General features: G+C 34.8%; 2 protein-coding genes across 5 annotated transcripts in view; one reads left to right on the top strand and one right to left on the bottom strand.

Annotated features, from left to right (window-relative positions):
* SERPINI1 (serpin family I member 1) overlaps window positions 1-15146 on the bottom strand; it is a 65757-nt gene extending 50611 nt beyond the window's left edge. The window contains exon 1 of one of the 2 annotated variants that reach the window (XM_011380024.2): window positions 14497-15146. The gene's annotated coding sequence lies outside the window, so the exon portion shown is untranslated. The remainder of the gene's footprint in view (window positions 1-14496) is intronic. The other variant, XM_023524591.1, reaches the window with a different exon arrangement.
* A 150-nt stretch (window positions 15147-15296) lies between these two features.
* The window catches only part of PDCD10 (programmed cell death 10), a 44480-nt gene continuing 34390 nt past the window's right edge, over window positions 15297-25386 (top strand). Inside the window, exon 1 of one of the 3 annotated variants that reach the window (XM_023524597.1) lies at window positions 15297-15495. The gene's annotated coding sequence lies outside the window, so the exon portion shown is untranslated. The remainder of the gene's footprint in view (window positions 15496-25386) is intronic. The other 2 variants (XM_011380013.2, XM_011380017.2) reach the window with 2 other exon arrangements.

Below are 25386 nucleotides of genomic sequence, written 5' to 3'. Positions count from 1 at the left end.
TCATCACAGATATATCGAGTTCATTTTACCAAACATATTCCAAAAGAATGTTAATAATTCAATAGGTTTTAAATCTATCAAGGGCTTATGATTTAAAACTGAGATTACAAACTCAAATATCAGATGTGCGAATTGGACCTGTGTAATAGAGAGGGGTGGGGCCTGTGGCAACTGAAGAGAGTATTATTCACCTAAAGAAAATTTTTTTTTTTTTCCTAAAATATGAACTCCACCAAAACAATTCTTTTGTCATGAGATGGGAGAATTCAGCCCGCCAAGCTGACAGTTTGGGACATCTGATTTAAATAACCTTCCAGATTTTTTTTTTTTTGTATTATCACTGGACATACTCTCCTTTTAATATTAGAATTTTTATATATCAAATTTATTATTTCTTAAAGGGGTCAGACCTGCAATTGCAAATGCCTTGATTTTTTTAAAGAAGGTAATATTTCATAGTTGTAGATGCAAGGTGCAATACACAAACACTGTGTAGTAACTATGGCCCACTCTATACAAATACATAAAGGGCACATGTGTCAGTGGACTTCACTGACATATGAAGATATGTAACCTTCAGACAACTATGCTTTTTAAGTTCCATCATTTTTTTCTCCTTCTCATTTACGTTGAGTCAGTTTATCATTAAGTAGTAAAAATCAAGTCTCATAAAACAGTACTCTGGATTTCCCTCTGACAACAGCCACTGTTTCCTTAAAACTTTTCGCTTTCTCTTCATGTACTAATAATAGCCTCCACACAATATGCAAACAAGCATCGGGCACATATGATTGCAAACCTATTGCTCAATGTTGCCTTTTCCATATCATTAATTTCTATGTGCAGTCATCCTGTTCTTGTTTTCCCAGCCCTAACTGTGGGGCTGAAATAATACTTCTTGTAGAGCTTCCTAAATTCAACCTGGAAAAGAGAAAGCCTATATAATGTATAACTAGGCACTTTACACGCATATGTCTAAAATAAACACACCACCATTAACAGTCATTGTTTTAGATATGTGGATAAACACATCTATGTAATTATATATAGGAAAACTTTGGTTTTCTTAATTTCTCTGAAAATAAGTCACCCTGGGTGGGAGTTTTGCCAATAGCTGTGAATTTACTACGTAAGTATATGAATTTCTTTTACCATTTGCATAAAACTTTAAGAAAATGTATAATCCGCTTCTTTTTATTCAGAAAACTGAAAAATAACTATCTTCTGTCATGTTTGAACATCATCATTCAGAACTAACTGTTCTTCACTCATCCAGCTAATATCTACTGAGCATTGTCCCAGGGCATATATGTCATTGGACTTCACTGAGGTATCAAGACATGTATACTTCAGACAACCATGCCTTTTTAGTTCTATTGTTTTTCCCCCTCATTTATATTGATGTTTATTATGAAATCATTGTTAATTTGTCTAAACATGCAAATTAAACAGTGTTAAGCAGTAAACTAAACAATTTATTAAAAGTAAACAGGCTCCGAATTAGGGATTAAGGTGCTACCAAACAAATAAAAGTGACTTTGACAGCAAGAAATTTAGCTAGATTGGAAAGTTTACTTCCTGGGTTCTATTATGGATTTTGGTGGGAATTATGGATCCATTTGAAGAAAAAGATCTTCTTGTTAAAGGTTTTCATTTATGTGTTTTTTTAAAAGGAAGAAGAAAACATAACTTAAAATATCACTGGTATACTACTATATTTAAAGTGCAGCTAGGTTTATGGTTTTCTCAGCCTTATAATCAAATGATTATCTTTACTTGTATAAAAATAAAAATTCTAGTTTGTCATATAGATTCTCAGTGATAGATTATTCATGGTAGGTGAACATTATATTTATATAAGGGCAGTAAGCATAATTAACATGTTTTGTGACAGTTAAAAAGCAGATGTCAAACGAAAAACTAAAATTTTATATCACCCAATTAGGGTGATATAAAAGGAAGGTGATATGAGAATAACAACACAAATTTTAAGACTGAAGAGAGGAAATGAGACAGTATTTTAGCTAGCGTTGACTTCCTTAATCAAAAAGTAAAGTGAGCCTTTTTATATGGTGATGTATCAATGTTTCAATAAACCATTATTTTTTATAATATGAAGTAAACTAAAGCAGATGAATGTCCTTTTAAGACAAACACATTTAAATGCTTCAGTTGATTTATAATTATTACTTTTTTATGGTTTTTAAACTTATTTTTTATTGTGGTAAAAAATAAAAAAAATTTCCATCTTAACCATTTCTAAGTGGAGAGAATTGTTACTTTTTGAACTACTACAATTATTCATTCTTCTCCTATTGCTCAGACTCAAAACTTTCTTAGTCATTCTTCCTTAGCCATCTCCCCTACCTCATCGCAGGGGTCATGAACTGAGTACAGAAGCCAGGGTGGCAAGGTAAATGGCCCCGACTAGCTTAAAACAATAGAGAATGTCGGCGAACTGGCATTCAAATACAGTACACGTACACACACACACACACACACACACACACACACACACACATCTGTGAGTTGACTTCTGACTTGTAATCTCTGTACTGTAGCTAATTCAGGGACAAAAACTGCTGATTACGTGTCTCAAATCTTCCTCAAATCTATGTCATCATTGCTTCTACCTCTGGAACATTGTCATCACCCCTGCTTCTTCCCAAGTCCATTTTTGTCTTTTCCTTATTTTTCACTTTGTACCTTTGTTACCCTTGAATCCAGATATGACACCAAGGGTAATTTTTTATTTCTCAGGCTGTTTTATATATTTTAATTCTATACAACCAATAGAGATTGGCTCATGGCTACTAGATCTTTACCAATATAAATTACCTTTTTGATCAGATTAGTTTTTTGCCTTGAATTGTCTTGCCTTACCTATGACCACTCTATCTTTGTAAATTGATTTTTTGCCCATTATTGTTTTGCTATCCTTTTTGCTTTCATGGTATTGTTTTGCTTAGCTTTGTCTCTTAAAAAACTAAGTTGTTTCCACACAGCCTGGCAGTTTCTACCTTTCAGTAAAAAACTAAATCTATTAGTAGCTATAATAATGGACAAGAAGCATGATAAAAGCGAATTAAATTTATTACAGCTACTAATAGATTTAGTTCTACTGAAAGGTAGAAATTGCCAGGCTGTGTGGAAACAATTTAGTTTTTTAAGAGACAAAGCTAAGCAAAACAATACCATGAAAGTAAAAAGGATAGCAAAACAATAATGGACAAAAATCAATTTACAAAGATAGAGTGGTCATATTTATCTTGGTCTCTGTTCATGAATTTTGCCTGTTGCTCTGAGGCCAAATGACATATGAGACTATTTCCTTCTATTTTACATTTATCTGCTAGTCTAGTTTTCTTATAATTCAATCTTCCATAACTCTTCACTTTTTTTTTTGTTTTACATTATATTCACTTATGGTTTTACATCAACACTTTTAAATTATACGATTTAGAGGTTTCATCACCCTGGAAAGAAATCTCAGAACCATTAGCAGTGACTCACCATTCCACCATCTCTTAGCACTAATCTACTTTCTGCCTTTATGGATTTGCCTATTCTGGGTATTTTATATAAAATGTAGCCTGTTGTGTCTGGCTTTTTTGCTTAGCATGTTTTCAAAAGTCGTCCATGTTGTAGCATCTATCATTTCTTCATTCCTTTGGATGGTCAATATTCCATTGTATGGCTATACAACATTTTGCTTACCTATTAATTCACTGACATTGGGCTGTTTCTGCCTTTTGGCTGTTATTACGAATAATGCTATGAACATTTGTATATAAGTTTTTGTGTGAATGTATTTTTTTTTAAATTCTATAGTGCATATGCCTAGAGTGGAATTGCTAGGTTATATGCTAACTATGGTCAACATTTTGAGGACTAGCCACTGTTTTTCAATGTGGTCGCAACATTTAAAACTCGCACCAAGAATGTCTGAGGGTTCAATTTTCTCTGCATTCTCACTAATACTTGTCATTGTCTTTTTTTATTTTAGCCATCTAGTGGATGTGAAATAATATCTCATTGTGGTTTTGATTTGCATTTCCCTAGTAACTAACGTCATTGTGTATCTTTTTATATGCTTATGAGGCATTTGTATATCTTGCTTGGAAAAAGAAAGGTCTATTCAAATTCTTTGCCTATTTTAATTGGGTTTGCTTTTGACTTTTGAATTATAAGAGTTAAGTCCTCTGGATACAAGCCTCTTCTCAAATATTTGATTTACAAATATTTTCTCCCATTCCGTGGTTTGTATTTTCACTTTCTTATGTCATTTGAAGCACAAGTTTTAAATCTGATGAAGTCCAATTTGTTTATACTTTTTTTGGTCACTCATGCTTTTAGTGTCACATCTAAGAAACCATTGACTAGAACAAGGTAACAAAAATTTACTCATATGTTTTCTTCTAAGTTTGATAGTTTTAGCTCTTATGGTTAGGCCTGTGATTAATTTGAGTTATATTTTTGTAAATGGTGTCAGGTAGGGTCTAATTTCATTCTTTTGCATGTGGATATCCATTTGTCTTAGTATTATTTGTTGAAGACTATCCTTTCTCTTGTCAAAAGTCAATTAACCATAAATGTAAGGGTTTGTTTCTGGATTCTTAATTCTGTTCCACTGATACATTAATATACATCTATGTCCTTTGCACTTTCACATAAGTTTTAAGATCAGCTTGTCAATTTTTGTAAAAAAGGTAGCTGATATTTTGATACACTGGATCTGCAGATTAATTTGGGGAATATTGTCACCTTAACAATATTGTCTTTCAATCTACAAACGAGCTATCTTTCAATTTATTTACATCTTCTTTAATCTCTTTTACTGATATTTTAGAGACCATTTTGTTTTTGGTATACAAGTTTTGCAAATCTTATGTTAAATTTACTCCTAAGTACTTCTTTCTGATACTATTGTAATTACTTTTTTTTTTTTTTTGGCTTAATAACAGAAATTTATTTTTTCCAAGTTCTGCTAAGAGCTCACTTCCTGGCTTGCAGATCAATTCCTTGTCGCTGCATCCACATGTGACCTTTCCTTGGTGCAGACATGTGGAGAGGGAGACTGAACTGTGTCCTCCCAACATCTCTATGTTGAAGTTCTATCCCCCAACATGACTCCATCTGGAGGTAAATAAATTAGTTTTAGTTTTATTTTTTGATGTTCACTGCTATGTATAAAAATACAGTTTATCTTGACTTACATCTTGCAAACTTGCCAAACTTGTTTATTAGTTCTAAATAGTTTGTTGTTGTTGTTGATTCCTTAGGATTTTCTACATACAAGATATTTCATCTGTGGGCAGAGATAGATTTACTTTGTTTCCAACCTGGATGCTTTTCACTTCTTTTCCTTGCCTAACTACCTTGGCTAGAACCTCTAGTACAATGTTAAACAGAAGGTGAAGGCAGACATCCTTCTCTTATTCCTGATCTTAAGGTGAAATATTGTCTTTCACCATTAAAAATGATATTAGCTATAAGTTTTTTATAGATATCTTTTATCAGGTTGAGGAGGTTCCTTTCTATGCCTAGTTTGTTGAGTGTTTTATCAGGAAAATGTGTTAGATTTTGTCAAATTTGTCTTCATCTATTGAGATGATCATGTGTCTTTTATTCTATTGATATGGTATATTACAGACTTTTCTTCATGTTAAACCATCCTCAAATTCCTGAAATAAATCCCACTTGATCATGATATATAATTTTTAATTGTTGCTAGATTTGATTTGCTACTATTTTGTCTAGAATTGTTGAGTCTATAGTTAGGTTTTCTATTTCTTCTTAATTGTTGTGGTAGTTTGTGTTTTTGTAGCAATTTGTCTGTTTTGTCTAGCTTATCCAATTTACCATATAATTGTTTATGGTGTTCTCTAATAATTACACTTATTTCTGTAAGATTGGTAACAATGTCCTCTCTTTAGTATATTCACTTTTAAATACCATTTTCCTCTAAATTCTAATAAAGTACTTTAACTTTTTAAATTGACAGGTATGGTTTCCTACAATATTTAGTATGCTGTTCAGTCTTAATTAAAGGCACACTTCACTTTATTGTGTTTTGCAGATGTTGCGTTTTTTATAAATTGAAGGTTTGTAACAACCCTGTGTTGAGCAAGTCTATCAGTGCCATTTTTTCCAACAGGCTTAGATAATGGTTAGCGTTTGTTAGTAATAAAGGATTTTTAAATAAAAGTGTGTATTTTTTTTTAAACATAATGCTACTGCACACTTAACAGACTACAATATAGTGTAAACATAACTTTTAGATGCACTGGGAAACCAAAAAAATTCTGTGACTTGCTTAATAGCAATATTTGCTTTATTGTAGCAGTTTGGAACCGAACCCACAATATTTCTGAGGTATGCCTGTAATAAAATTTTAAAGTCTGGGCTTAGTTTTTCATACATTTCAGTTGTTGGGCTCTTAAATCAATCTCATTGACCCTATACGATGTTTTGTGCAACTCTTGAAAATTTCTTACAGTTAGATGATACCCATCCTAGTTTCCTGAACATTTATTTTAGGGGTAGGGAGTACTTTAATATGGAACTTCAAATCTCCATTTGAATTAAAAGTTATAATTCATTTAAAATAACAAATCATAATAAAATAAAATCTAATAAATTTAATAAATATCTAATGTGCATCTAACACATGCCAGCTATTATGTAATGCACTTTATATGAAATATCATTACATCAGCATAAACAACCTTTGGGTCAAGTTACAGATTACAAAACCAAATCTGAACCCAGTTTTGTCTGACAGCAGAGCCCATAATCTTAACCAATGGTTGAGAGACTTTTTTTAAAAAGGGGCAGATAGGAAATATTTTAGGCTTGTGGGCTATGTGGTCTTTTTCAAAATGACTCAGCTCTGTTTTAGCAAGAAAACAATCTTAACACTATGAAAATGATGGACACAGCTGTGTTCCGATAAAATTCAGTTTGTAAAAACAAAGTAGTGTGCCTGTAAGCTGTAGCTTGTCATCTGCTACTCTTAACCAATGTACAACATTGCTCTACTTCCTCCTTAAAGCTTTCCCTGATGACAACAGAGAGTAGTTTCTTATGCTTCTCGACTTCTACCATAGTAATTGTTAATACCACAGTCCTAAGGCACATATCTGTTTTTATATGCATGTGTCTTGCAATGTCTTTTTTGTTAACTATATTGACAAAAGATTATGCCAGTGAGTGATTTCATATATTTTGTTGTATCTCTCTGCAGCACTCAACCCCATGCTACAAACGGAGAGTTTTGTCCCAATATAGCCACTTACCTAAGGTCACATGATAAAAGGTAAAAATTGGACAATAAAGTATCGATATGGAGATGCAGAAAACTGAAATATTGCCAAGGTTCTATGGTCAACATATTTGGTTATGAGTTTTTTTATGTAGAAAAAAATGTATTTATTTTCAATTTCTCAGTTCTAATTTTCTCTTCAGATTTTCCTATCTCAAGGAATCATAATCTATCAAAACCATAAGTTCGAGATTTGTCATTGTAAGAATGAGTCATAATTTCGGTAATAATCACTGCATAGATGTTGCTAATATTTTTCAATTTTAAAAATGGGTAATAAGACCACTTTCAAGGATTAAAATTTTTTAGAGTGAGTTCTTCTCTGAAATAATGGCTTATTTTGCTTTTTCAGGCAGATAAACAATTTTTCTTAAAAATAATTCAAATATTCTTCTTTCATTTGCATTATACCCATGTTCTCAAATGCAGTCTATATGAGGATTTTTTGATACTTTGAGGTTTAAAGCAGATTTATGATGAGATCATCCTTTCAAGTGTTACTATGTCTGTAATGAAAAGTACAGGACAAGTATTAAATGATGTATGGGCTAAATGACTTTTTAACCAGAGATACCAAGTTTCTGAGGAATGCCTTTGCCCAGAGACTTGAAATTTGGTAGTCATGGAAGTGAAAATATGGTGTAAGATTAGAGTTTTATAACCTGGGGATAAAACAAACATACAGGAGGCATTGAGCCAGAATAAGGAATACGATTTAAAGTTAACATGTTTTTAATTATCAGATTATGTCTCAAACTATTGACTGGTTACCCAAAAATCATTCTCAAACCACTGTTCTTTTGCTTTATCTACCATGAAGACCAAAAGTCCTTGACATCTCAACATGTCTTTAGCTAGGGGCAGCCACATGCCGTGGGCTTTATTAAGTCCACAGTGGACATTTGCTGGAGGTCATTGGAAATACGTTTACTTCCCAATTAAAAGGGAAAGACTCAATAGGTACAACCATTCCTTGTTCTTCCTGCCCTGAACTAGAATGTGATATCTGGGTCAGCAGAAGTATCCATATTGCAGCAAGCATTAGAGAAAGCATGAAGACGAAACTGTGACAAAATTGAGCCTCTAAACAAAAAGTAAATACTTTCCTCTATACTTCTTGTTCTGCAAAAATAAATCTCTATTGTTTTATGTCATTGTGCATTAAACTTTTAGCTGAAAGCATTTCTAATTGATACATACTTTAAAACTATTTTTAAAACTGTCGATTACTTTTGGGACACATAATGTGAGTAAAAATTTGCTTTTAAGATAATCTCAGATAAAAAGATTTCTTTCTCCTCCAAAATGTTTAATTTTATATTACTAATTATCAGATAATTCTGCTGCTCTATTAAAAACATGAGTAGTTATTATTAGGTCTTTATAATTTTAAGTTATTAGCATTTTATTTTTAAAAGAACATATCAGAACCTTTGAAATATAGAAAAATTACCTTTCTGACATAGATTTAGTTAATGTACCTTGTGCTCAAGAGCTCATAATATAATTTTTTTAAGGCTCCCTGATTTAGCAAAAACAAAAATTATACCATTTTGCATGGTGAGAATACTGGTAGTGTACAAATTTCATCCAGTATTATATGGCAAATGATATGACATAAAATACAGTTTAATCTGCTTTAAACATAGAACAAGTGATTGGATAACTGTAAGCAATTAGGCTATTTTGTAGAGGTTTCTTAACTGGAAGGCTGAATGTATCTAAAAAACATTAATTGCTTCAATGATTTTAAATTGCTTTGTGAAATACATAAGAATTAAATGCTCCAATAACTGATTTAATTCAGGTGAATGGCAAAAATTATACATCATACTATAGTATCTATAGCATACTACTAGAAGGTAGAAAAATAATAAAATTAACTCTTCAAGTCACATAGGGTTAAAAGACCTTATAAAAAACTAGTTTTTCAAAACAAAATTTAGGTTATCAAAAAAATGACAGAAGCAATTCAATGTGAGGCAAAATATCAAACGTGTTCCAGTGAGCTCTTCCAGGTCCATTCAAATGAAGCCAAGACGCTGGGGTAGCGGGGGAAAGGTTGAACTACAAAGTTGTTAGGTAATCACTGAATTGCTAGACTGTGTTATAGAGAGCACTCTGTGAAACCTGAGTTACTGTCACTGAGAAATCTGGTCTGAGACATATATGGGAAAAACAATACACTTAAGAAAATGAGGAGATTAAATCAAAGTAAATTCCATCTGCCTTCTTTTCCACACTAACAAGCTATAAAAAGCTCAGAAGGCTCCCTTCCTAGACTAAACCAGAAGGGGCCCTTGAAGCAGTGGCTGGACTTTGAGGTACCATGCACATTTCAGCAGCTATGCTGTACAGAATGCCAGCACTGAGCACTGTTAATGCCAAATCTCAGAACTCACCCCTTCTCATGCTGGCTATGACATGAAATTACACAGGTATATGACAAATACCTGTGTAATTTAAGTTTAATAAGCTTGATAAAAAAGGGCCTCCCAATGCAACCGTTCACTGAAAACAGAACATTCAAAACCAGTTAAATTTTAATTAAAATAAAGCCTCATATTACATACATCTATTTTTCTCCAAGTCTCTATTTCTTTGTGTCAAGAAAAGAAAGTCCTAGAAAGTATGTATGTAGGAAGTGTTATTTAAAAGTACATCTTTAAGTCAGTAAAGTTCTAGAGGCAAGGAGAGACCACACAAATTCCAAGTGACATCCAATTAATAAATTTATATATAAAGTATACACTCATATGCAAGATTGCAGTTCATAGCAATATTTGCTCTATTCATTCAGAAATCCAATGAGACAGTGATATTTATATTTAGCTATATATAAGCAACTGTTGTGGGCAGAGAGCTAAATGTGGTACTAAAACAGACGACTAGGAAAAATTTATTTTTCCAGTTGTACTTGTTTGTGAAAAACGTAAAATGATGCTCTGTTATAGGTTGTCAAATATTTGAACAAATTGTTACCAAGTATAAACTATGTATAAGTACAAAAATAACTGAAACTCAGTCTTAGTTCTGAAGATACTAAGCATCTGGTGAAGACAATTATGAACTCAGCCAATTCTACACAAGGCACAGTGCTAAGCGTTAACAGTAATGCCAAAAGAACAAGAAGGAAGATCAATCATCATTTCTAAACCAATTTGTACCTATTAGCATGCTAGTAAAAGTATGTTAAAATACAAACAAAAGGCAGTTAAATGTCTGTTATTATTTAATTGAGTACTAAGGAATTATTTATAATTAACTAGAATTTCTCAGGCTTTATAATAATAAAATGAAAATCACACTTGAATTCTTAATTCTAACACCAATCAGATTAATTTGTTCCTAGAAGGTCGAATGCAAAAAAACAATAAATGTCCAACTCCACATGCACTTAAACATAATTAGTCTGACTTCTTTTCTTGTTTTTTGTTTTTGTTTTTTTTCTGGAAGGAATGATTAGAAAAATAGAAGAGCAAATTCAGTTTTTATAGAGTGAAATATGCTCTTTATAGATAAGCTTTAACAAAGATATTTTACTTGAGGTAAAATGGGGGTTAGGCATACAGAGGCTTCCGTGACTGTAAAATGGAGACCTTGGGTGCCAAGGGTGGAGAGCCTTTTCCTCTCACCCACATTCGCTATCCATGAAATGAATTTAGAAACACTAACATGCAAAGTTGTAGATGTCTTTTTGCGGCCCACACAGTTTGAATCAAATTGGGCTCAATCGACATTTTTGCAAAGGCTAACCAGCACAAAGACATTCTCAGTAGGCCTAATCTACAGTAATAATTTTGTAAGGTCAACTGATCCTTGTCTATCAAAGTGCAAGATGTCTCAATGTATAAAGACTTATTGGTCAATGGTTCTAATTCAGTAAGAGGTTATAGGGCTACCTCTTCATGCTGAGCATGATATAAGGAGCTCAGAACCAGCAGGAGATAGAAAAAAAGGATATAGTCTGCAGGATCTAATAATCTAATTGCTTAAGATATACTCAACAAACTTTAGGGGCTAAATTCTGAAAACATTACAGGTAAAATTGCAAACAAAAATAAATCCTTATCTTTGTATAATAATCCTGATCCCCAAAGCAGTGTTTAACCTTAAGAGTTTGCTTTAAAAGGAGGTGGGTGTATATGTGTGGCTCTTGCTTATCTTTAGTGTCTAGTTCAAGTATCTCTGTTATTAAGGTGCAAAATATTATTTTAGGTTTTTGTTTTTTAATATTATGTCCAAATAATAAGTTTCACTTAAAGTGACTATATACATGCACAATCTTTTCTGCTTTGCTTCAATAACTCATGATTATTCAAAATCTAATGAATTAATGTCAAACTGACTCCAATTAAAATGATGATGTAGGAAAGTACTGTATCTCACTATAAATATAAACCTCTAGAAATTAATGATTGGTGTGGGGAGGACCATGGAATCACTTATAGGCATTTAACAAAAAAGACAAAATCTTTTTCTCTTGCTAAGGGTATGTTTCTCAAACAATTTTCTTTGTATCTATCCCCACTTGTAAAGCCCCTCCCCTCTCCCCATCCCACCAAATCCATTTGATATTGAACTTTTAAGTCTTGCTCTTTAGTGCTACATGCATCGATGAATCCTCCTTAGAAAGAAAAAATCTATGCTAATAGGCTTACAGTTAGAATTTTAAATTTTAAAAAGTCCAAAATATATTTTGTAATTTGAAATTAACCAAGATTTTTGGCTAAAGAACATTAATCCTAGAACATCTTCCATTCAAGAGACATTCTGCCTTCATTCGTTTTTCCTTTTCATCATGTCATATAGTCACTGATAGCCATACACAAGTAGTAAAAATCAAAAGCAGAACAAACATGCTTTTAACATAAGTAGTACTTTACATAAAATTATAAACTGTAATGTAATGAACCTTCTAAACACCAGTAACATACAATCAAGAACTCTTCAGATTAGCTGAGATTTAATGTGAACATCAATTTATAAAATGTGTCCAGTTCAACATAACAAATACACAAGTATTAAATATCGCTAATGATTTTCTCCCTCATAAAAACATGATCTTACTCCCAAATGATATAGCAACCTAATCTTTTTCAATGACATAAAAAGGGTTCAAATCTTGGAAACAGGCAAAAAAATCCGGTACTTTAATATCGCAAACTCATTCATTCCTACCAATATTCTATCTTTTATGATACCTTAGAGTAGAAGACCTATAAATAGTTGGGATTCAAAGTACATCTGAATTTCAAATTTGATATTTATTTTCTATCCTTTTACTTGATTATTAACTGACTCCCAACCAAACTCTTTCAAAAAGGTGTTTTAATAAAGACTCTGAAAGAACACCATTGCCAGTATTATTATTAATTATTATTATTACAGGGGAGAAATACACCAATGACAGCAAATGTTCAATTTCACAAAATGAATCAGTAGCAGAGCCTGAAAGAGATTCTAGGACTGATTCGGACAATCTACTTAATCACAAATAACAAGGGCAAACAATCTTTTCCAAGCCTCACTATAATCATTTTCACAGGGTCATATCAGCTATGTGAATTAATAGACTCTGAGGTGATATAGCAAAGATAAAAATCAGATCCTTACCATGGCTGCAAAGTTTAAAGAATACTGTTGCTTTTTCTTTATTCTGAGGTCTCTGCTGCTTCTAATACTTACCTAATCTGCTTGGGGACAATCTAAAAGCAGCTGTTTTTCCTAAGATCTGTCAGTCTATATATTTCTCTGGCATATGAGAGTGTGGGAAAGGGTCCTGTAAGGGAGGCGTAAATACATTGATAAGTCACTTAGGCTTATCAGTAGTAACATTCCGTAGGAATGAACTTTAAGCTATGAATAGAATTCCTTCCAGCCATTTCTTTTCAAAAAGGAATTTTTGTGTGCCTCACAGAAATAAAATCCAAAAATCTTAAGTCAAGAAAGCATGAAAACAAGAAAATAGAAGATAATTACTCCATTTTATTGACCTTAGTTCAAATAAATCCAGATTAAAGTATTCAGGCAGACTCTGAAATATACAACTGTCACAATGAACGTATTTCAGAGCAAAATGTGCTGCAATCTGCTATGATTAAAAGCTATGTAACCTGGGGAACCTCTGTAACAAAAAAAAAATTAGAAAAATTGTTTTTTTATCTACTTTTCTAAAAAAGGCTGTAATTTTGCCTTTGTTACACAAAGGTATGTGCGACTTTCATCTTTACGTAGTATTAAACATATTTCACCCATAGGTATTTAATTACATTCAAAGAAATAACACATGGTTTAATACCAACAATGAATTATTATTTTATGATACTATTAAATGTGTTTTAAATCTGAAGCCATCATAACACATTCTAAGGGTAATCTATGAGCACATATTCTCTAAACAGAAAAGATCCTCGCACAGCTTTTCTTGTACTTTTGTTTTTTAAACTGTACAAATATTACCGGACACAAATGAGAGAATAAGGAGCAACAATGAAGTACATCATACGTTCCTAACATAGGCTGAGTCCCGGTCTTTGTTTCAATATCTAGAGCCACTGTAAAAAAAAAAAAAGCTAAGTATCCATCTATTAAAACACATTTTTACATTATTGCTGGCAAAAGTTATACTTCTGATAGATTCAGTCTATCTTAATTATTTCTGCCTACACTTGCTTCTTTAACACAGATCTCTTTCAATTCTAGGAACCAGCAGTACAACCACCCTGGGAAACAGGTCGGTAGCAGGACAATCTGATAAAAAAACGTAAAGGGTAGACGTTGAAGAATGCAAAGTTATTTTCCTAGTTAAAGAGTTCTGAAGTAATCCTGTAGCAATGACATTTTTTTTTTTTTTTGCCAGCTACGCACCTATCCAGATAGCATCCACCTTATTCCCAATTAGCAGGGCTCTCCTGAATCCCAGAACAGTTTTGATAGTACAACTCAAATCAGAAACACTAACCACGCCCTTTATACCCAGAGTCAAGCCACCTTTCGCTTCCCCCCACCCCCGCACTTAAAGTCCAAAAACGTACATTTCACCTAAAAGGGTTGCACCAGTTCTCTAACGCGAGTCAGAGACTGTTTTTAGCCGTGCCTTGTTATAATTCCTATTGGAAGATGATTTCTCCCGTGCAGTGTGTGGACACCAGAGAAGCACCCACGCTTACCTCCCACACACCTGCAAACCCTGGCGGGATGCGGGAGCTGATGCTCCAAGGACTGCGCTCGGCTCCGCTCTTTCTGCTCTTGCCTCTCCCGGGAAACTACAGTCCAGACTGCGCCTTCGGCGGCTACAGGGACCCAAGCTCCGCCTCCCCCTCTTCTAGTTGGCGAATTCGGCAGCTGTTGCTCCTCCCCCGGCTATTCCTGATGCTGCCTAGGCAGGAGGCGGCGGGAAGCTGCTACCCTGGTACCTTTCGCTCACTGCACTTCTGCAGTTGTTCTGCCGCTTCCCTCCCCCTGGGGACCCTTCTCCTCTCACTCGGTGGCCTCACACCTGGAGCTGCCTCCCGCCCTGCCCCGGCGCCTCTGCGAGAAGTCCAGGCTCAACCTATCCCTCCTCGACCCACAGGTCTGGTCGCCGGGTGTGCCTGCTCCTCCGACCGGGATGCGTCCCCACACCGCGCCCTCCCTCCTCCCCAGCGATTCTCCCGATGCTCCCTTTCCACCCACGCTGCGTCCACAGCTCAGTGATCCCACAGTCCCTACTTCGAACTCTTCCCCCCGACTCTACTCTGCTTCCTTCCTTTTTACGGCTAGACCGCCCCCACAAAGGGTGAGTTGCCGCGGGGCCAACCCTGCACCCTGATTGGCGCAGGTGAGAGCTGACCCCTCCCTGCTTCTTCTTTCCGTGCACTCTCTCTTCATTTCACCTCCTCCCGCAAAGGCAGGGAACTCTCCTACTATTGGCTGGAAGTGTCCCCACCCATCGCCTTAGGCTCCATCGCACCACCTGCCGGGAATTGTAGTCTTGCATGCACAGAACTTGCCGACGATGTCGGCGAGCGGAACTACGAGTCCCCATAGGCCCCTGCGCGACTCCGGCTGGGCAGGATTCCGGACAACGCCTGGTTCCTCTCGGGTCCTTCCGGCGTCGCCGGAGTGAATTGATCCGGGAGTTGAAGAGGGCTCCAAGGTGGAAAGTGAAGTGAGTGCCTCAGTTGCCGGTAAGGTGTGGCTGTTCTGTCTCAGTCCCTGTAGCCCTAGGCGGAGCAGAAGAGGTTTGGGCTCATACAGGGACTGTGGCTGAGGCACTCGGGCTTGGTGCTGGCAGGCGGAGCGGACGGGGCTCAGAATGGGGCCCTATGGGCGTAAGCGAGGTTACTCTACGCGAATGGCGTAAAGCGGGTTTGTAAATGCCGCCTGCCCTGCTCCGGTCCGAACGCCTCCAGGAAGTCTCCTCTAGGTGGGGCGGGAGGGGAAGGGCGAGGTTGGCCCCTAAGGGTACCCCCCGGAGAAGTGAGAGGGCGGATGTGCCTGGGGTGGGGTCCTCTAAAGGTGTGGCTTGGGGAGGGGAGAGGCTGTTCCCCCCGCCCTGCTTTAAAAGTAAGATAGGGAAGGAGTGGAGGAAGGAAAGGGCGCTTGGGAGTCGCTTTGGGGGTGACTCAGGTTATACCCTTTGAGGAAAAGAGAGAACTGTGGAAAGGAGAGTCAGATGTTGACAGAGACCTACGGATTCAGTTCCATTTTTATGATATGGTCCCTCTAAGGAGGTAATTTTTCCTTAAGCAGAAAACCTTAACCATCTTAGATCTAATTCTTAAGATATGTTTCTACCTTTACTCTTTTCAAAGAACATTCGCTTTGGGATGCCGATGAGGAAACCAAGGGGATGAATTACGTGCCCAAGGTCACACCCGTAGGGACAGATCTGAATCTAATCCATTTGTAGTCTAGCTTTTGAATTAGAGCTGCTGCACCAGAAAGAGTTGGTTGTGTTTTTCCAGGAGGGTGGAGGAAGTTGCAAAGTAATGCATTTTATGTATTTCTAAGAAGCCGTTTGTGAGGCGAAGACTTTGAACAGGGGAGAAATTTCCTCAATAAAAGGACGCACTCTAACTTTTTGGAAAAATAAAAAAAAAAAATAGATTTCAACTTACAAATGCTTTTTTATTAAGAGTATATTAAATGATGAACTGTACTACCACTTGAAACGGTAGATAATGATATAGGAGAACGTCAAACAGTATATCTTATCCTTACAGGTAAAGATATTCTTTTCCTACCTTAGGACTTGTTTTCACTCTCATTTTGTGAAACCGACAACAATGGGATTGAGATTCTTTCACAAAACTTACTTTACGCATTTTTAGAATAATACAGCATCGAGAGTTTAGTGTACTCATTACTAGAAAAGAAGTTATATTGCATTTTTTGGAGGTAACATCACATTTTGTTAATTTTTATTTACTTTTACCCTAATTTTTTTGATTCTGGAATGTTTGTGTAAATAACATAAGGCTCCTATATATTTTTCTTAGCATCATCTATGGTTTTTAACTTATCCTTATTTTACATTAAAAGACATAAAAAATAGGACTTTTTACATATTTAGCAGAAAGCAGCATGCTTGTTCCTGTCTTATCTTGTATAGTTGTTAATATGACCAGTTATAGTTCATGAATATTACTGGATAGTTCTTTAATATAATTTTGGAGTATATTCATTGACATCAGGATTTCTTTGCAGTGAGTTTGTAAATAAGAATCAGCTATCTACTGAGCAGGTAATCAGTCACGATTTACTGTTGTGTAAGTTGGCCATTGAAATATGCTACAATTTGAATGTACTCTGAAATTTTTAATACTATCACCTTTTGAATGCAAAAACACTTTCTAGGATCAGAGATCTTATGTTCTCCTATGATTGAAGTTAAGATGGTCTGGAAATTAATATGGCCTTTAAAATAGAAGAGATTTAGGGTACTTATGGAATGAAGTAAAATTAGGAGTAATGTAGCACCATGAGTAAGGCAGTACATAAAGAAGGAAGACCAACTAAACAAATGGAAAATTATGTGGGGGATAAACTGGCTTTGTGCTGTATTAAAAAGATGCCATCATTTTAAGTAGATCACAAACTGAGCATGAGTGAGTGATAGTAAAGCAATAATGTATTTTCTAGATGATAGTGTAGGCATTTGCTTTTTGTCTGGGGAAGTGTGAAATGAGTTCTAATTTTTGGCATGCAGGTATGAGGTTGTGGAATGAGCTTTTGAACTAAAAGTTGAGAAAATTAAAAATAAGTACAATTAATATACTTGTTCAGCATGTGTTAGTGTTGGTCCATGGTTTAGTTCTGCCACTAACTTCATTTCTGAGGTCCATTATAGTTATAATATTTCACCTATTTGAAGTGGTGGAGTTATGTTTCTATCGTATTTATAATCTTTCAATCACATGCTGGAGTACTATGATCATTTTGGGTATCTGCACAGAGTTATGTGTACACTTATATTTTTATAGTAGTTTGCAGTTTACCAGTGTCCATATTCTCATTTTGAGTTTTGCAGGAGCCTTATTTCAGCCTTTGGACATAATCTCTTACAGGACTTAGAATGTCTCCAATATACAGCTATCTCTTTCTTTTTCAGGATATAAGGTCATAAAAAGAGGACTGTGGATTATTATTATATTCCCAGTAAGTGGGTAAAATATTGAGTAAATGTTTACGAAGAGCATGAAGAAGTAAAGATTGATTAAGTGCAGAGTTGTTGTAACTGGTCACTGGTGAGACCACCAGGACTTCTTACTGCAGGTCTTGAGTATTGTAGACTCAGTCCCCTTATATTATATATTTTACAAGAGAAGAAGACTATAAAATGACTTCAGTTTTCAAATACTATTACTATCTTAACTCTTTGTACTGACAATTTTGTCTCCTATCCAGCTCTCCATTTTTATCCCCAGCCTTTCTCATTTACTGTGCCTTTCGATTGCTAGATACATAAACTCCTTTGTGACTGGGAGGCCTTTGTACATGTTCTAGCACTCTTGCCTGGACTGCTTCCCCACCCCTTTCCAAATCTGGCCAACTCCTAGTAAATTTTCAAGTCTCAGTTTAAATGTCATTCTTCAGGGGAACCTTTCCTGACCTCTTTGACCCTTCCTTCCTAAAATTAGAGTACGTTCCCAGATATCTTCATCATACTCTGTACTTTTCCTTTGCAGCATCTTCACAATAAGAACCTAACTGTTTCCATATTTGTTTGATAAATGTCTGTCTCCCTCTGTAGACTTTATGGTACCTGGGCAGGGCCCTCTCATTTGTTATGACTTAAACAGTTTCTGGCACAGACTAAGTGCCTAATACATACTTGTTGAATGAATGAATAAATGATCGAATGAATGAGGGCATTGATGCACAGAGGCTCCAGCACTCTGCTAGGGACAGAAATAACAGATATAAGTAAAAGAAACATGCTTCCCACCCTAGATGAAAAGGAGTTATTGACACAAGTTTAATATAAATTGTAGAAAGACTTTTGTTCTTTCTTGGAGGCCTGTAAAATCAGGATAGATAGTTTTCTGTGGGCAAGTGACAAAGGAGTCGTTTTCCATTACAGCAAACTTTTTGTATTTTGGAGACCCTATTACTGTTCTGTTTTGCAAGCAACGTTCATTATAACAAAATACAAACATGAAAAAATAACTTTTAATGGATTCTATTCTACTCTAATATTAATCTCATTTTGTCTTCAACAAAATCTATTTCCTTTTTTCTTTTTTATTTCCTTTTGATTTTTAATGTTGGAATCGTCCTTTGAATTTTACTTTAAGTATTACCTTCTTGAGACAAGGTGATTTTGTAAAGTTAAGTAGTGCTTCTTTCACAGGAGCTTATATTTCAGGCTTCTTGAAAATTATTTCAGTAGGTCTTATGGTGATATTTTATTTGCTTTCAACCTGGATACATATGAGAGTGAAAAGCATTATTTTAAAAACATGCAAACTAAATTTCAGGAATAAATCGCATTAGATTTTGACCCCAAAAACAAATTCTCTAATCCTTGGCAGTACTATAGTAATGGCATAGAATAAATTGAACAGCTCTGAGTTACTGTAGCCTTATATACTTTAATAAATTTATCAATTCACTCTCACAAAATATTGTCAAAAAGTGATTGCTGACATTTGGCTTTAAAATTTGATAACAATCCCAGTTTTTATTATTAACAATAAGTCTTTGATAAGTGCTAAATTTACTTTTTAAAAAAGTCAGTCCTTATGTTATTTGAATTTTGGATTAAAAATTAATATTTAGCTAGCATAACCAGTATGTGGAGGATAAAACAGAAGTACTGTTTTTTGTATGTTGTTGGCTTATTAAAATCATTATGATAGATCATGTTACTAAGAATTTTAAATTCTATGATAATTTTTTCACTATAATATAAACTGTAAAAGTGATTTAGAAGTTTAAGAATGTGATAGATTGTATATATTATTACATTTGAAATATTACAGAAAGTTTCATTCTTGGAGACTTATGTTTTAGGAATACACACACACAATGTAAAAAATGAAAGAGCCTTCATTGCAGCAATAAAAGTAATTTGCAGAAAGGTAAACAGTGTAGTTTGATGGTCCATTTTTGTCTATGATGATGAAAAGTTCAATTTTCTCATTTTAGCAACAAAATTATTTGCATTTTGGATGTAATATAATATTACAATCTTATTTTTGAAAGTCACTCTTACATTTTCTTATGTGTAATCTTTTTTTTAACCACCCAAAAAGTTAATTGAATCTATTCAATCTCAATCTTCTACAGTTGCCTAGAATCAAGTGTTATTTTAAAAAAAAAGAAAAAAAAGAGGATTTTATCATCAAGATTATGAATTATTGGGTGGAACATATTAAATGGTAGTCACTACTATTTACTCAGGCCAGTCCCTTAGAAATAAATTAATGGGAAGTAAGTTTAGATTGCATAATAATGATAGTTCAGTTCATTCATCAAATATTTATTGAATATATATTATGTGTGAGACTGCCTTAACAATTTCTTTGCGATGAACTGGGATATAATATGATAACCAATATTTATTGAACAGTAACTAAGTGCCAGGCATCATACTAAGCATTTTACATGATCTTATATAGTCCTTGCAACTCTCCTGTGAAGTAGAGGCACTATTATCCCAATTTAAACGAGGAAACTAAAGTACAGAGAGGCTAAGCAACTTAACTGAGGTCACACAACCAGTAATTGCTTGGAATAAGATTTGAATCCAGGCTGCCAGACTCAAGACCATATTTTTAATCATTGCTGTAGAAATGATGTTAATGATTGAATGGAGGGCAGTTCGATTTAGAGTTGCAGTTACAGAGAAGTTGTTTCTTAGATGCTAAAATCAGTGTGGCAGGCAAAATTACTCGTATTCAAACTTACTCCAAAAAATCCCTCTGAAGCTTACCACATTGGAGACTAACTTAACTTCAAAACAGCCAGTTTTTTCTCTAGCACTGGAATAGAATTACTTTTCCTTTGAGTGTTAGCTGAAGTGTTTGACTTGTTATTCAGCGACCGTGTTGGAAAAGCAATATGTGTGTTATAATACAGGAACCACAGGGTGGTGAGCTGCTCATTGTGCGAGGAGGCACTGTGACTAAGTTTGGCAGAGGGAATTGCATATCCATGTCTCTTATCTCTTTTATTCTAGGGTTTATGTGCATGGAATGGAATTATGATCACCTATGTTTTTCAGTGGTTATTTTTGTTTTGTACTCAAAAAAAAAAAAGTTAATCATGTCTGTTGACCTTGCTAGGATAAGTGTATGAGTGTGTACGCTCACGCACAGGTATGCTGCTGTAGTTAATGCAAAGTGGCAAGGTCTTATTTGACATGTCTTATTTATTGTCTCTCTTCCCTGCAGGACTGCACACCTTCAAGGGTAGGGATTATATCAGACATTTTATCACCATATCTCTAGCTAACAACTGTTGATGACTTAGACTAACTATGCAGAGTGCTGTGCTAAGTACTAGGAAATAGAGAGAAAGGAATAAAACTTCTTGTTAGGGCATTTATAAGTTAGTGGGTAGAAGAGGAAGGAGATGGTAAGACCATTATATGAATATTTAGCCTTTCTGATACATTTTTTTCTAGATTTTGGTGGCGGGGGGGTTGTTCATTTGTTTTGTTTTTTAACCTTTTGATTTCTTTTTCCCCCTTTCTGGTATATTAAGTACTTTCACATTCATCAGTTCATTTGATAATTTTATGCCAGAGCTGATAGGAAGGGGGAAAAATGATAGTTTCTCTAACTTACCATCTGGTCCCTGGCACTGAAACATCCTTCCCCAGTTTATTCAACCATCCTGTCTTCACGATGAGCTGTAACTCCAGTGGAGATCGGAGTTAAGGAATGACAGAACTCTAAGATATGACACCCCTACTTCCTTCATAGATTATATAAGGTTGCTATAACAGAAGCTAGTTGGTAATGGTATATGAGTCAGACCTGACCTCTAGTCTGCAACTGTTCAGATTGTCGTAAGGTTTTATTAATGTAATTCCAAAGGATTTTAAATAATGCTGTGGTCTTTTATTCAGAAATCACATACTTTGTGGATGCCTTTATCCATAGTAAAATCAGCATTCTGACAATATTGAGAGAGTTTTGAGGCCCTACCTTAATTTTCGTGTGCTTCCTTAAAATATGAGTTACAGTTTTGCAGGTGTGGGTTACAGGAGGAATTGTATATACAACATAAGCAGATACCATACTATCTCCCTCATGCTTCTTGTGACTAAAAGTATTTGTATTTAAGATCAATTATGTTCTAAAGGTAAAGTTAAATGTCATTATCAAGATAAAACCTGTCTTTTTAGCATCTAGCATTAGACAAATGAGCCAGAGTCAATTTGTTTTCTGGGCTAATAATTTTATCAGCATTTATGTGCCTTTTGGTAGTGTTTTGGTGCGAAGAAATTTGGGAATAGGAAAAAATCTGAGGCTTTTCAAACTAGAGATGTGTATTCTGTCCCTTGAATCAGTTGTGCAGAAATATCTTAGAAGCCGGTGTTTGCTATTTTTGTTGTTCTCATTTTCTGTCAGCTAATTTAGAGGTAAGGAGCCCTTTGATTCTATTGTCATCTTTTGATTATCCTGTATAGATTATCTCCTTTTATGAATTATCTTAAGAAGGGCCTTGATTTCCCTCTGCCACCCAGTCTACTTCTGGGCCACAGCTGTCTTTATGAAGTCGATCTATGTACACTAAGAGAATAAAAAGTAATTTTAATATGAGCTTGGTAAATAGTTTTAAAATGCAGTTGATGATCAAATTCTTTAAGTATTCCAAAACTATGTAATTTGCCTTGGATGATTCGTAACTTTTTTCTGGTGGCCCCGTAATTTATGCCTCCATTTTGGCAAATGGGGGAGAAGAGGTTTTTAAAATATACTATGTAAGCATCTGGCCTTTATGAAATTGTGGGGTCAGGACTAGAGTGAGGCAAATGGGGCCTGGGAACCAAAATTTAAGAAGAGATTTACTCTGTCATGGAATTCGGAGCTAAATTTTGTGCTCTTAGTGTCTGGTTTGCCTCATCCTAGTTCCAGTCCTGATGCCATGTCAGGTTTATAGAATTTTGTATAAAATATCAGTAACAACATGAATTGAATGCTTAATGTGTGTCAAGCCACTGTATCAAGTGTTTTATATGCATTAGTACCCTTAATAACCCTATGAAGTGAGTATACTTCAATCAGTATTTCCATTAATTTCTCAATGAGCTTAGAAAGATTAAATAACTTAAATGATACCACTCAGCTGAACAAAAATTTGAACTCAGGTCTTTGTTTCAAATCTGAGCACTTATGTACTGCTTGGTACAGTCCATCTGTGTGTAGAAAAACTTACTACTTGTTCATTTTATACATTTTTGTATTGAGAAACTGGTCCCCAAAATATGCAAGTGCACACACTGATATGATTCATTTAACATTTAAGGTGAGTGAGTCAGAGGTCTCAGCAGCAACAAATTGAAGATCTACAAACTGGTTCTGCTCAGTACCATAAATTGACCTTGAATCAGAGCCACATTCCTGCTGGCTTCAGTCTCCAAACATTGTACATGGAGCCTGGGGGTCTCGGGCTATAAGCTAATTGACCCATGGATGACACAAAAAACAGAGCAAGTTAGTCTTGAAGTAGTTGAGTTTGGCAGACTAACTTGTCTTGTACAATAGGATATATAGTAACTCAGTATCTGTCACCATTCAATTTTGTTTCCTAATGTGAATTTCTGTGGACTTTTATTTATTTATAAATTGTGAAATTTGGAGATTGGCCTAGATAATATATAATGACTGTTTTTGCTTTAAAATTTTAGGTCTTAATATTTAAGTTTCTTAAACGTGTAAACATAAGACAAGTATAAGGGTAAATTTGGAGATTTGGAGCTGAATTATAGGAAAATCTGGATCCAGATATCTTTTGCTAGCACTTAGCCTTACTTTTGAGGCCATTCACTGTTGCTCTTCACAGTGCTTTGTTAATAATGCTACTGTACTGATTGGACTAGAGCACTGGTTTTTAAATTGTAGAGAGGGGGTGTTTAAGAGTTTCTGTGAGAGGTAGGGGCTAGTAAGTTGTAGTTACTTCATACATTTGTCAGATGAATGAGTGGTTTAGTGGTTTATCTCATATAAAGTTTGATAAAAATTTTGAAAAACAAATAAAATACAGTTCTGCTGTTTAAAGAGGTTTAAGAATTACATATCTTCCCCCTCTTTATCTGGCTTTCAAGAGTCCTTGATTCCCCTGGCTAGGTTATTATGCCAGAGACCTGACTTCTAGAAAGAGATCTGATCTTGTCATTTTAGATTAAAATGTACTTAATCGTAATAGCAAATATTGAATGATTACCATGTGTCATGCACTGTTCTAAACACTTTATCCGTAATAACATATTTAATCTTTACATCAACCTTAATAGATACTGTTATTACTCCCATTTCAGTAGTTGAGAAAACCGTAGCACAAGGAAGTTAGATAGATGACTTAACTTGGATCACACAACTAATAAGTAGTAGATCCATATTGAATCCAGACAAGTCTGGTTATAGAATCACCTTGCATATTACTCACCTTTCTAATGATAGTGCTATTAATGTTGGCTAAGTATAATTGAAACAGTAGTATTTCTGTTTTCCTTTAGGTAACATTGTGGATTTTCACATTTTTCTTAGAACATTATGGATACTTAACCCTATATAGAAAAATAAAGTAACTTTTAAATGAGTGATTTATAAGCATGTTTAGAACCAAGTCTGCTTATTAGTTAAGGAATACTTACTTGTCTGTAACTCTACAGAGGTTAACAAAAAATGATGAAGTAAATGGAGTTAAATTTAGAGGATTTATACATTTAGGCATTTTTCTGTAATTTGCCAGTGTTATCTGTTTTCAGAGACATCTTAACAGCTTTCTGATATTTTAGTTAGAACCTCTGTTACTTAATAGCTCAGCAAATGCTTATTTTGTCATTCATGTTTACAGAAATATTGAAATTATCTTTTTTTTATCTTGTATTTTAAAAAACACTAAAGCTGGAGTCCTTCAACCAGTTAGTGGTATCAGATACCCAGAAATGGTGGTATAAGAGAGAGGGTGCATTTAAAAATTTGGGGTCGAATGGAGCTGACCTTCCAATGAGGTGATAATTTACTGTAGAATGTATGCTTTTTTTGAGTAGTTATTTAAAAGTGCAAAAATACAGTGCTTAGTAACTTAGTGAAATGAAATCTTCAATATAGAGGATTTGTGGTTTGATTTAAAAATTACCTCATCTTTTACTCTCACCATATCTCTTTCAAATATACAGCTCAATTTTTGTCCATATTAAAGAAGAAACTAAAGCATAGAGAAGTGAAGTGACTTGATCAGACATGGTGGTTTATGACATGACAGTACCAAGAATTGAGCCCTTGTTATCAGACCTTAATTGTTATGCTCTTTTCCCATACTTCTCTCTCTGCACCAATTATCTGTTTGATATTTTCAGGAAGCCTTTAAAAACTTGAGAGAGAGAGAGACAGACAGAC

The sequence above is a fragment of the Pteropus vampyrus genome, unplaced genomic scaffold, assembly GCF_000151845.1.
Source record: "Pteropus vampyrus isolate Shadow unplaced genomic scaffold, Pvam_2.0 Scaffold12, whole genome shotgun sequence".
NCBI lineage: Eukaryota > Metazoa > Chordata > Mammalia > Chiroptera > Pteropodidae > Pteropus > Pteropus vampyrus.
The sequence above is the reverse complement of the archived record's forward strand: the minus strand, read 5'-3'. Positions and strand labels throughout refer to the sequence as shown.